Source organism: Sylvia atricapilla, chromosome W (assembly GCF_009819655.1).
Source record: "Sylvia atricapilla isolate bSylAtr1 chromosome W, bSylAtr1.pri, whole genome shotgun sequence".
NCBI lineage: Eukaryota > Metazoa > Chordata > Aves > Passeriformes > Sylviidae > Sylvia > Sylvia atricapilla.
Genome location: NC_089173.1, coordinates 7,590,007 through 7,603,793, shown reverse-complemented (window position 1 = coordinate 7,603,793; position 13,787 = coordinate 7,590,007).

The following is a 13,787-nucleotide window of genomic DNA, read 5'->3' as shown; positions in this document are numbered from 1 at the left end:
TATTTAAAGCATACCTGGGTGGGATTCAAGCAAGTACATTTTGATAAAAAGCCCCTTATGTCTGTTTCAAAGAGATATTGAATAAAACCTTACAACTTTTTTTTTTTCTTTGCATTTAAGATTAAGGTATAAAACTGCTACCACATGAATTTTATGGACTGCAAATGCATGCTGGTGAGCTGTCATAATTATTCTTGACATGCTCCTGTATTGATATTTGTCACTAAGACAAAGCAAAAAAATTGTCAGGGCATGTCCTGAGAGCTGAGAGCCCTGGGGATGTCCTAGGAGTTCCTCTTGGGGCAGGACCTGGCTGTGGGCAGCTGGAGACCACCCCTGCAGCAGCATTGCTGGGACCAGGCTCATGGCCCTGGGCTCTGGGCAGGGCTTGGGGAGCCCCAGGGGCCTGGGCAGGCAAGCAGGGCTGCTGGGGATGCCCTGAGGGTCCCAACAAAAACCATATTAGCATATAAAAACATACCAATGTGACAAACAACAGTGTCAGACACCACCAGGGAATCACAGATTATCCCAGCCACCAAATAATAAGGCAGAAAAAAAAATCAGAAAAATCAAACAACTCAAGTGCTTACATCACATTCAAGACAATTTCCTCATTCTCCTCATTCTCCTATCATAAATCTGAGTCCTTACATTTGTAAGAAGCCTTATAAGAGTTCTCAAACATTTTGGATGAAATTTACTCTCTCTTCAATATCTTTAAATCTAAAGTCATCCTGAATTTATAGTGTTATGACTGAGAAGAGAAGTTTGCCTTTCTTGAAAAGCCTTTTGTGCCACAGTGCATGAAGAGTGCAGTTAAAATAAATTACATTTTAGCTTCATAGAGCACTTCCTTCTTTCACAAGTGCTCCCATTAAACTAGTAAGGTTTGGATATTCAGCACTTCTGAGAACTGCATCTCTATATGTCAGTTTCTATATATAGTTTAAAATGCCAAAATTTAGCTATTCATGTTTGAAGATCTGGCCCATTTTCAGAGATATTATAGCAGCATCTTAATTCTAATCAATACCCAGGTTAAAATTTCCTGCTAACCTGAAAAATCAAAATGCCTAATGAGCCCATAAAGGGCTTGTCACCAATAAGTAAAGGGTTTGCCACCAATAAGTATCATCTCTTAAAAGAGAAATGGTTTCCAAAGTTGACCAGTTTTCTTTCTCTCATGTCTGTAAAGTAAACTCTAAAGAACTAGCTAGCCAGCATTTCTTTCATTGTTCTCTTGGGTTTCCAAATTGGAGTGCGACCTTTTCAACACCTGTCTAGCTTGAAACCTAACCTTTTATAGCTAAAGATGATGTATTAGAAGGTCTGGAGGTGGGTAAAGGAGGAAGAAAATTTCTTCTTTTATTTTAGTATTGCTCTAAATACTTTGGATATCTGAATGTGTTGCACACAGAAAATAACATACAGTGAACCTTCAAAACACGGAATGTGTTTGGGATTTTCTTTTAGTTTTTTGGTTTGGGTTTTCTTTGTTTCTTTGTTTTTGTTTGTTTAGGAAGGGTTGTTTTAATTTGGTTTGGTTTGCTTTGCTTTATTTGTTTCAAACACTGGAATTGAATTAAGTTGTGAAGATCCCACATATACTTTTCTAATTTTAATGAATTTATTCCCTTTTCAAAACAGAAAAAATGTGTTTCTGTAGTTATTGCATAGCTACATCTTCTTTTACTGAAGCTTTGTTTTGATCTTCTGAAGAAACTGAATTCTATCTTTATACTTAATTCTTTCATACATAGATAAATCTAGCTGAAATACTTACAGGCAAATTCCAACTGTCTTCAACAAAAACAGACTGTGCAAACCAAAGCTGCTGATTGTCTCTTTAATTCTGAATCTCATGCACTGGGAGTTCATGAATTTAAGAAACATATAACACAACAATCCAGAGATTCTTTACCACTACTTAGTAAGAGCCAGATAACTTTTATACCTCTTAGTTTTATGGTCACTTAATATCTCCAGTAGTGAGAAATGGAAGAAATTCTTTGTCACTACTACAGGAATTATTTTCATCACTGGAAAGCCAGAAAATAATGCTGACATTGTCCACACAAGACCAATCACAGACATTGCTGAGACTGCCATGAGTTGAGAACAGCTATCTTAGCAATCTACCCACCTCACTCCTAGCCATCATAAAAAAAAAAAAGTCCTGATGAAAATTTTGATTCTCTTTCAACATGCATTAGAATCTAAATTTACAAATTCTAATCTACACTATAGTAAAAAAGGGGGTAAACAGAGGAAAAAAAACCCTCACAAAACAAATTTACAGATGTTCTTTTTTTTTTTCAAAGCAAAAAAAGGGGTTTTTTTTTGGTGAATGGTGTTATGTAAGTGATCAGCTTTTGGGTTTGGATGGGTTTGAAGGATTCACACAACATAAATAACCTACTCACCTGACAAAAATCACTGTTCCATACAGCCTTAATATTAATATTTTAAACTGATTGAAAACAGACAATACCCAGTATAGGACACTGTTTAAAAGTTTTCCACTCTGTAAACACCCCCTCTGAAGTTAAACATTCAGCCTTCAACGAATGTCATAACTCTAAAATTTAAAAAAGCATTTAAAATTGCAGAGAATTAGAATCTGAGAAAATAGTAAAATGTAAATGAAAACTTCCTTCAAGACAAGGGAAACAGCCCCCGAAAGAGTTGTTGTAGAAGGTTGGCAGGCAGGAATACTTGCAATTCTCAAATAAAGTAGTTTATAACTAAGAAATATGGTTTCAGACTCTCAATTTTAACATATTTTCTTTGATGTCGCTGTTGTATTGGGGACAGCTGAATAACGACACACAGACTCCAGGTTTTCTCAGAAGGCAAGAGCTCCAAGTTTCTTAAAACTCTCATCTTTTATAGACTGTACAGAGGAAGCTGGACATGACTGGTCCTCCAACCAAAACCTTACCGTTATTATCTGATTAGAAACAACACCTCTTTGTAAACATCTTGCACATAAACAACAAGTGCCCAAACAACAAGTGCAGAATTATTTGAACTCTTTTCCAAGGCCAGTATATGGGAAAGTTATTAGACTTTCGTTCTCACAGGCTCTGGTGCTTTCTGATGCTTCCTCTCTGATCAGGCTGTCAGCCTCCACCCTCTGAAATCAGAACAAATGAGAAACCTATACTTTTGCACAAGGAAACAGAAAGCAAAGACAACCCCGGTCTTTGCACTGCCTCTGCTTTTCCCCCATATCTCAGCAGCAGTATGCCTGGGTTTAGAGGAGCAATTCCTTTTCTTTTTTTCCCCAGTAATTAAATTAGAAACTGCACAAAAAAATTGTGCTTTTGTAACCTGCAGCCATTTTTTTCTCTTCCTTATTCTGATCAGGTCTTTGAACATGAATGAGGTTTTGAAATGCAAATGGAGGCCTGTTACAGCTCAAAATCTGGAGCTGGTTCTTGGATCACATAGAGCTTTTCTCTCTGTTCCGGCTACATCAGAATTTTTAAAAGACATTTTCTAACAAAACTACATCACTAGCAGCAATCTCCTGCAGTGTGGCGGCACCCAGGGAGTGAAGTAACAGAAAAGAAAGGATCTCTCCAAAAAATTAGTTAATTTGATGAGTGGTATGAAGATGACACTTAGCTTCTAAACCTGACTGTAGGTAAAAGTTCTCTACCCATAACCAAATACAGAATAATAGAATTTTCTGCTCCATTTGGTGCTCAGTCATTCTGCTTGAGCTCACTAGACTTCTGTTCAATGGCTGCTCATAATTATAAAGTTTTACATCTCTGTTGTGCACATCACATGGAAGACCAGCTGCAGGTTTTAATGTCAGTGGAAAGATTAATTGAATATATAGGCTCCACAAAATAGTTTCATATTTATCAGAAGATGAGTAAAACAAGAGTGACAAAACTTTACTTCCCGATTCCTATCTGTATTTATCTGATACTTTCAGACTACTTTAACATCTTTTCCTTCCCCTTTCTTTGTTCTGGTACTCCACTTGTGTTAAGTGACTTTTCATACAAATGACCAAATATAGAGTAATTTCTTGGTATAAAGGAGATATTTCTTGTAAACTGAATTTGTATAATACTTCATTAATTCCCTAGAAATATCTTTTTCACAACAGTTTTTAAAAGCTGTTGGAAAACAGGCTATTTCCAGTAAAAAAATGGGAAATCCTATTTTTTGCTACTCAAATAAAAAAGCCCACTTCCTTCTTTATAAACATAACTTTCTCTTTTTTTAAAATTTAAAAATGTCCCCCCAGAGGCTGAGGATACAACTACATGCTAAGCAATGCTAGGAATTATAATAACAAAATAAGGATGAAAACTGACTTAACATCTGGATTATTAATTAAATCTAATAATGGTCTAATAACCATCTAATAACAACTGACCTTCTCATCATGGAACTGAATCCAAAAATTCTGAAGTCCTAACTCATTCCTGATTGAGTCATCTGCTTTCAAACCCCTGAAGTTTCATTTTGAATTTCAGTCAGCTGCACTTGTGGGTTACATTTGCCAGATCCAGTAGGAGCAAAGAAAATACTGTAATAACTTTGGTGGGTTGCAGGTAGATGAGGGAAAAGGAGTAACCTTTATTCGACCAACTAAGGCTAGATTTTGTCTAGAGAAGCTGAGAAAAATAGTGAATTATAAAATGTGCACTTTGACACATCTTGATTCCATAAAAGTCAGGCCTACATACTTTGAAACTCTAGAGGAACAATTATTTTCTCATACAAGGACTTGTTAAAGTTGCATCATTCTTCAGATGCTCATTCTACAAGACTGGAAAATCAAAACCCTAAAGCACAGCCTGATGTAGTTTATAATACGAAGAAAGACTGGAAAGCATAGACCTTTTTTTTTTTTTTTTCAACTGATACCAGTTCTTATATTAAAGGTATTTTTCCTCCTTTAAGAAGAAAACAAATAACAAAACAACAACAACAACAGGAACAAACAACCCAATTAACTTAACCAAACCAAACAGAATAAACCCAACCCCCCAAAAACCTAAGAGAAAACAAACAGAAGTAGAAGTTCAGCCTCTTTTTCATGACAAATTTCTGGGTGAAACATGAGAATTGAGTTCTTGTTTTATCTCATGAAACCAGCAAAGTCAGTGGAGTCCAGGGAACTATTCATCTCCTTCTAAAGTAGATATCTGCTTTGGGAGAGCTGAATAGCCTTCTTTCTCTATTGACTGTATTGAATGGATGGTATTGACTCCAGCAGGAGCTTAGATCCCTGGGCCCATGTAATCATTTGTGGTGTGGATACCTAAATACAGCAGGGTGACTCAGCTGCCCAAACACAGGTTCCTGGCACCAGTACAGTGTTCTCATGTGTCCTGGTTTGGAATAAATTAGGGAAGAACCTCCAAAAGGAGTCCCCTAAACCAAAACCTCCACCACCCCTTCCCCCCCCAGCCCTGGGTTTGGGAAGGAAAATACCTTGGAGGAAAAGTGGAAAAACCGGTTTATTGACAAAAAAACACTCCCCAACACCGAATAGTGGGGAAAAAAAACGGGTTACTGTGATGATGAGGAGGGTGCGACGTGTCTGTTGCAAGCCCCGGGACTTCTCCACCTTCTCAGGTCAGGTCAGGTCTGGAGCCAGTTCAAACCTTGGGGGGGGGGGGGGGGGGGGGAAGAAGGAAGGAGGGAAAAAAAAAAAAACAAACAGAAGCAGCTGGGGGAAAAAAAAACCAGCAGCAGGGGCAGACGGAGAGCAAAGCAAAGCAAAGCGAAGCGAAGCCAAGGCAAAGGCAGCCATTTAGCAAAAAAGGGCCGAAAACAGGAAAGAAAGAAAGAAAAAAAACTGCAGGCACCCGCCCAAGAGGGAGGGGCCAGCTGCGAGACATAACAATGTATCCATGATATGGGATGGATATATGGTATAGGAGGCAGGTCAACCCAGAACATCATGCTTCTGGATTAACAGTTGTCAGCCACAGCTTAATACACGATAAGGGCACTAGAAGTATTCATGCAGCTTTGTGTGCTCAACTCAGGAGGAGAGTCCCACTGTGTTTTTCTCAGTTGTTAGCAAAGTTCAGGTGTGGATGGGCTGATTAGCAGAAGGACACCAGCACCTACAGATCCTACAGATGTTCAGAGTCCGGCACCATGGCTGAGTATGTGCCTTGGTGTTCCACAGGATCAGGGCAGCGGATTATCCATCTGGTACAAAGTGTGGAGATACACTCTGCAGAGCTCAGGTGTTTGCACTCCTCATGGCAACCTCCTGCTGATCAGCCAGTGGTGAGGGACCCCGCTGGGTTTCTCTGCAAGAGGCAGCTCTGTAAGAACTGCTGCTGACTGGATCTACAGGAATGAGCTGCAGAGCTGCATCCGTCTGACCAAGGCAGAAGGAACTGGGAACTCTGAGCACACTGGAGTCATCTCTGAGCACACAGAGGTGTAGCACTCCTCTGGATGGTGAAATCCAAATGTGTTAGCTCTTCTTCTACACGGAGTAGCGAGAAGAGGAAAATGCAAACTTTGGAAGACTCATAAATCTATGAAATTGTATCCTTAAATGAAACCAAAATGAAAATAAGCAAAATAATTACATATAATTTTGATGCCTTGGGAAGGCTGACCTGAAAAAGAGACTGGACAGAGCTAGAGAACAAAGTAGGTATTTATTGCAAGGCCTCTAGGATACACCTTGGGCAGGACAAGAGCCAGGCCAGGGCTACACCCAAGGTGGACTAAGAATGGTCACAAAATGGTTGACTGGTCACGAGGTCTTACGCTTTTACAAGTTTTGGTCCATTTGCATATTGGGGTTTAATTGCCCAGTTACGGCTTCAGGTTCTGAGATCTCATCCTTCTTGTTTTCTCTCTTTTTTTTTGTTTTGTTTTGATTTTGTGGAAGCAGGCACTGATTCAATGTTCTTGATGGACCATCACAAGCACATACAGTGGATAGGATGTATACTACTGCTTCAAGGCTGAAAATATTTAAGAGTAATTTCAGCTATTTATGTCAATATTTTTAATAATGCAATGAAGGAAAACCAATTTGATTTAGATTAGGCCTTAACTTAGATCTAGCTTATCAAAATATGACATCTATGATAATGAAATGAAAACTCAATAAAATGACAGTAATTTAAAAAGCCCAAACCCAAAGCAAAACAGCAACTCTAGGGAATGATTAGGAATTAATGAGGTGCAAAATACTTTCTATCTTAATTATTTTAGCTTGGCAAAGAAAACAAGGCACTAATACAGATTTGGTATGGATTTGACATTTTTTTCCTCCATTCACAAGGAGGTATGATGCAAACGCACATTCATAACTACACTCCTGGATGCCTAGTTTGTAATGCTCAGAGAATCATGGCAGCACTCCTAAACAGATCTGAGCTAAAAAACATTTTGTGAAAAATGCTTTTTCACAAAAACCCAAAGACTGTTTTCACATTTTGTTCAAGTTCCTTCGTGATGAAATGATCTGCTTTTGCTTTTCCAGCAGCTGTCTACATGTACAAAATTATTAATACCTACAAGAAAATTGCTTTGTCTGTGACCTAAGAGTGGCAGCTTTACTAAGGTGGTTGAACTTCTGCTTCTTTAAACCACGGTGCTCCCAGCATTATCCTAGGGACTCCACTGAGTTAGGGGGTGACTCCAGCACTTCATACAGAGAATGCTGCATTCTGGGTGAGTTCAGAAGTAAGAAAATATGGGAAGAAATGAATTCTGTGGCTCTTGGCAAAAAATTTTGCTCCTCAGCTTCTTTAAATGAGTGAATCTCTTTTAAGGATAAAACTTATTTAGACTACATTTTTAAAACACTTCTTGAGCAATCCCTGTTAAATATGTGGTTAGATAAATATCTCATCATTTTTATAAAACCAATAATTCCCCCAGCCTCTTTGAATATACTGGCATTTATGTTGAATCAAATTTATATGAGCTTTGATTAACATTTGCTAAAATAAATAAATGTTCTGGTTTTACTCTTGTCAAAAGCACTAGAAAAATGTAATGCACATCAAATACTCTTTCTGTTCAGATTTCACCTGAGTTAAACTATCCATTCTGGGGATTTTAATTGTACAGCTCTGAATGTAGCAGAGGGGAAAAAATACTTGACTGAATATTTACAGTCAGCCTGCAGGGAGTAAGTTTTTTAGTAAGTGAAATTCAGAACTAGGCTATAATTAATTGCTTTACACTGTCTCTTCACATGTGACTTGATATGGAAAACAGTAACATATCTTTTAGCATGTGTTGCAAGGACTACATTGAAAATGAAGCTTATGGATCCCATACAGCATATGTGGATTTAATAGGGTTTCTGTCTAAGCATAAAAGACTTTTAGAGCTGCTAGAATCCATTACATGGTTTTTAGAGGAAATCAATGCTTATCAATAGGTTGCCAAAGTAATACTATAATATCAGAAATGAAGAAATGATGGAAAGGACATTTTTGATTCTTGAGTGCTGAGGGTTTTTTTTATTATGAATGTCATGTATTTACAGTTAAAAATACTTTAGGCTGCAGAGATTGGCAAGAGGCTTAACAAATCATAAATCAGAGCTGAGTCCACATTGATTTCCCCATCTTTGGTGGCAGAATCATTCCACTACAGATGAGAATACAAACTCACAGCAAGACAGCAGCCTTTAGACTGAAGAATTCATGTAAATTTATTTCTATAAATTGAGACTCTAGTCTGTTTTTGTTCTTTTCTTACTTTATCTATCGATTTATATACTTACGGTACTTTCGTAGAAATGTATTTCTGAACAAGTGTACTCCTACATCAGTGTCCCTTTCTCCACTTTTTTTATTATATCCATCTATTATTTTCAAGTTAAATCCCTATGATTACATATGTTCAGCAGACGTGATTGGTAATTTTGTTGGTAGCACAGTATTACTCACTGATATTTTCAAAGAAAGGTTTCTTTTTACACTTCTCATTTCAAAGAGATTTGCTAGTTCTTTATTATCTGCAGAGTATCCTGTCACTGTGGAAGCAGGAAATAAGAAACAAGATGTCTGAATTTTGGTGGAGAAGGAATGGTTTATATACTATGTGATCAAAAGAACCTACATATGTTTCAAAAGAAGAAGTGCTATTGATTGTAACTTTGTCTTTTCCTGAAAAATTCTTCCTTCTGTATCCTGAGGGATTTGCTAAATACTTTACTGCTATAATTTTGCCCATTTATCTTGTATTGCTCCTCCCATTCCACTCAAAAAAAACCACAAAAAACAAAACCAAAAAAAAACCAAAAAAACAGCTGAGGTCCATGGAAGTATTTTAAACTGAGGAGCAGAGTATGCAATCTCTAACGTAGACTCATCCCACCACTGTTTCATGAAATATAAATATTAGTAATGCTTGTGTTTAAAGAAGCACTCAATTTATTCTCATGGGTTTTGGTGTATCTTAAATTGCATGCCTCATGAGTTAATTTCTGCATGTGCCCTCTGCATTTGGACTGCATTTTGCCAAGGGCAAAGCTGAGGACAGCAGAAGAAGAAGTTAGACATAGAATTATTAAAGAGGAGGAACTTGTTGTTTCACAAATGAGATTTGCTTTGTATGAACTATATGTTATTTCACATTCAGATCTGGTTATATTTTTGAAATTGCTTCCAAAGCAACCTTAACATGACACTTGGTGTCTTCTTAAGTACTTATAAAGAAAAAACAGCAAAAGAAAAAAGCACAATGAATTTTCTGTTCTGCCATTAAACTTTGCACTGCCATTTATCCCAAAACACACATCTAGGATTTCATTTCATATGGTAATCAAACCAAAGGAATATACTTTGTTGTTCATCAGTTTATAATCAGGGTGTAATGACCAATTAACATTTTCTGTTTCTCTAAGATTTGACTTTAGCCAACAATATTTCAGCTATTTTAGAAACAGAGGTATTAAGAGATATTTTCTATTGCCTGAAAAACCAAAACACTGAAACAAAAAATTTGTGTATCTGTTATGACTTTGGTATTCTCATTTACGTCATTGCCTCTCTCTATGCTCGCCTTAGCAAAACATGGTGAACAAAGAATTCAAAAGGCATGATAGGAAGAATAGTCACAAAGAATCATTCCTCAGGTCGGTTCCTTATAATTCAGGCTATTTATTTATCTATTAATGTATTATCTGTAATACTTTTTGCCCTTTTTCTTCTTTCTGTTATCAAGCAAGAGAATCACTTTCAAATATCAAAACAACATTCTTAGTGTAAAAAAATCTCAGCCTCAAAAATCTCAAAAAATAAAGGATCTTCCTTATTCTCCCAACTCATCTTAATATGCCAAATTAGCATACTTTAGTGCTAGTGTATTTGGCTAGCACTGTCAAATGCATATTTGGCATAGTATGCCATAATAGCACACTTTAGTGCTACCTTACAGTGGAAGAAAAAACACTCCCCTTTTCTGTCCAAGACAAAAATTCAGTATCCTGTTTGGATCAATACAATGTTTTTAACATAAATCCTTTCCAAGTATGTTCAGTAGCTGCCCTTTGTCTTCTAACTGATCTTCTCTAGTTCTGTGGTTGAAATTTGCTCTTTTTTTTGGTCTTTTGCCTTTCATAAGGACTTCCTATTCAGAGATATTACGTCTGATTTTTTCATTCTCTGAACTCACATGTATATTTGACCTCAGTGACATCCATTTACACCCTTGACCACTAACATCTTTTTGCCACAATAATTCTACTTCCCAGGAGTGAAGAGAAGCACTGCTAGCCCCTTTTCCCCCACAGCATCCTTGGTCAAGGACTATTCCTCTCAAAGAAATTTAAAGAATCACCAGGTAGAGCTGCATCTTGGTTTTCAAGGAATGGTCATGAAAAACTATCCAGAAGTATATTCTCTATTTAAACAATCAAACAAACAGCCCAGTTTGCTAATCTGTCAAATATCACAGATTAACAGAATATACAGATTTGGAAAGGATCCATCAGGATCATCAAGTCCAATGTCAGATCCTGCACAGGACAATTCAAGAATGTCAAAAGGTACCAAACACCAACCTGTCTTTTAAATGTCTTTAATCTCTAGCCATCTTTAGGAAATCAATGCATTCTTTTCACAAGAAAATCAAAGTTAGTTTCCTATTTATAAAATGCAGAGGAGAATAGAAACTATGGACTTTATACTACATCCCTGAAGTGTGATGGTTTAATTGAACATATTTACCACAAACACACTTTGTAAAAAAAATCCAAAGATGCAGCCCTGTGTGTCTAGATATGAAGTTCCTCAAAATTCATGCTGATTCTTCAAAGTAGAGTTCAGGCTTTTCAATTTTTTTTTCCCAAATTCCTAGAGCACTGAAAAAGTGAGATTAGGATTCAGCTTGCTTCCACTTACATGGAAGACACAGATAGATTTAATCAATATTTAAAAACGAAATTAAAAATGCAGACTGTCATGCATTTCTTCCAAGAGGCAATTTCATTTAAGTACCAATCTTTCCGCTCATGTATCTGTAGTCCACTAGCATCGTAACAACTCCTTGGTGCAATAAATGTATTTGATAAATCTTTAGGAAAGGCAGAACTGATAAGAAACAGTGACATTTCTCAGGTTACATTCTGAAGCTTTTAATTTGACTTTCTCTCAGATAAGATCCCCCACACTAATTACCTCTTTCCGTCTTAAATGTGGCTTTCTCTGCCATACCCAGAAGTTTGTCTCCCCATCTTCTACAGATCCTGTTACACCTAAAATGTCCATATTTTTCTGAAATCATTGTTCCTCAAAATCTCTTAGTAGTGCACCTAGGTAAACCCTGTTTGGGGAAGACCATTTAAGTCACAGAGAATATGACTCAGTGTGAATAATATCACATTTCTTTTCCCTATTACTAGTTTGATGATGTCAGCCTTTTTATTGCTGGTATCCCCATTGTTTTCACCTGCAGAAGCCTCATATCCAAACCCTGAAGCCTCTCCACTGTCTACATCCCCAGCTGTGCTCTCTGTTGTCATCCTCACTGCTAATATTAAACTTAATTTCCTATTTTCCATAATAGTCTCACTCTCGATGCTTGCAGCTCAGCTGCACTTGAAACTCAGCTCTTTATGGCTCTTCTCTCAGTGTATCTCCTCAAATCTCCCTTCTCCATGCTTCTTCTTTCCTTCAAAGCTTTTTTTCAAAGCTACATCTCTACTTTCATCTCCTCCTACACTCCTTAGCTCTGGCAAATCCATTCTCTTCACCCCCTTTCATGTATATTTCTTACTTTGTGCCACAGAATTTTTCAGAACAAACTCAATTATTTATCAAGTTCTCTCCTTCTTCTTCATCTATGGTATAGAAAAATCACCGTTACTACACATACAAGCCCTTCAGGTTAGCATGGGTGCATAAAATCTTTGGCATCTCTCATCTTACTCCTAATATGATGCTTGTGGTGGCTGGAGGCCACTTGGGGCACAGTGGTTATGTTATGACCATGACATTATAAAGTTCTTGATATTTGGTGAAATGAGGAGGAACATCAATAAGACTTTTACATCGGACTTCTGGAGGGCAGACTTTGACTTATTTAAGAGACTTATTAAGAAAGAGTTTCTTGGGAAGCAGCCCTTAAAAACAAAGGAGTCCAGGAAAGGTGGGCATGATTCGAAACAGAGATTTTGATTGCACAGGAACAGACTGTCCCTATGAGCCAAAAGATGAATCAGTGAGGTAAATGACCAGCCTGGATTGGTAACAAGGTTTTGAAGGAACTTAGGAAAAAGAGGAGGTATCATCTTTGGAAGGAGGGTCAGGTCTCTCAGGAAGTATTTAAGGGGGCTGCTAGGGCATGTAGAAAAAAATTAGAGAGGCTAAAGCTCAGTTTGAACTTAATTTGGCAACTTTTGTAAAGGATAATAAAAAATGTCTTTACAAATATATTAATGGCAAAAGAAAAGGTAAGGCCAACCTCTGTTCTCTGCTGTATGTGAGAGGGAACTCAGTAACTGCAGATGAGGAGAAGGTAAAAGTGCTTAATGCCTTCTTTGGCTCAGTTTTCAGTGGGAAGACAACTTTCCTTCCAGGACAACTGTCCTCCTGTGTTGGTAGATGGTGTCAGGGAGCAGAATGGGTCCCCCTGTTATCGAGGAGGAGGCAGTCAGAGAACTGCTGAGCTACTTGGATGTCATAAATCTCTGGACCAGACGGAATCCATCCCAGGGTGATGAGGGAGCTGACAGATGAGCTTGCAAAGCTGCTCTCCATCATTTACCAGCAATCCTGACCCACTGGTGAGGTTCCAGATGACTGGAAGCTGGCCAGTGTGACAGCCATTCACAAAAAGGGTGGGAAGGAGGATCCTGGTAATTATAGGCCAGTTACCCTTACCTCAGGATGGCAATGGAGCAGTTTATATTGAATGTCATCACACAGCACCTACAGGATGGCCAGGGTATCAGACCCAGCCAGAATGGGTTTAGGAGGGGTAGGTCATGTTTGACCAACCTGACCTCCTTTATGACCAGGTGACCTGCCTGGTGGATGCAGGAAGGGCTGTGGATGTTGTCTATTTGGATTTCAGCAAGGCCTTTGACACTGTCTCCCACAGCACACTCCTGGAAAAGCTGGCAGCCCACGGCTTGGACAGGAGCGCTCTTGGCTGGGCTAGGAACTGGCTGGATGGCCGGGCCCAGAGAGTGGTGGGGAATGGTGCTGCATCCAGCTGGGGACAGTCACCAGTGGTGTCCCTCAGGGGTCTGTGCTGGGGCCAGTTCTGTTCAGTATTTTCACTGATGACATGGATGAGGGTATTGAGTCTTT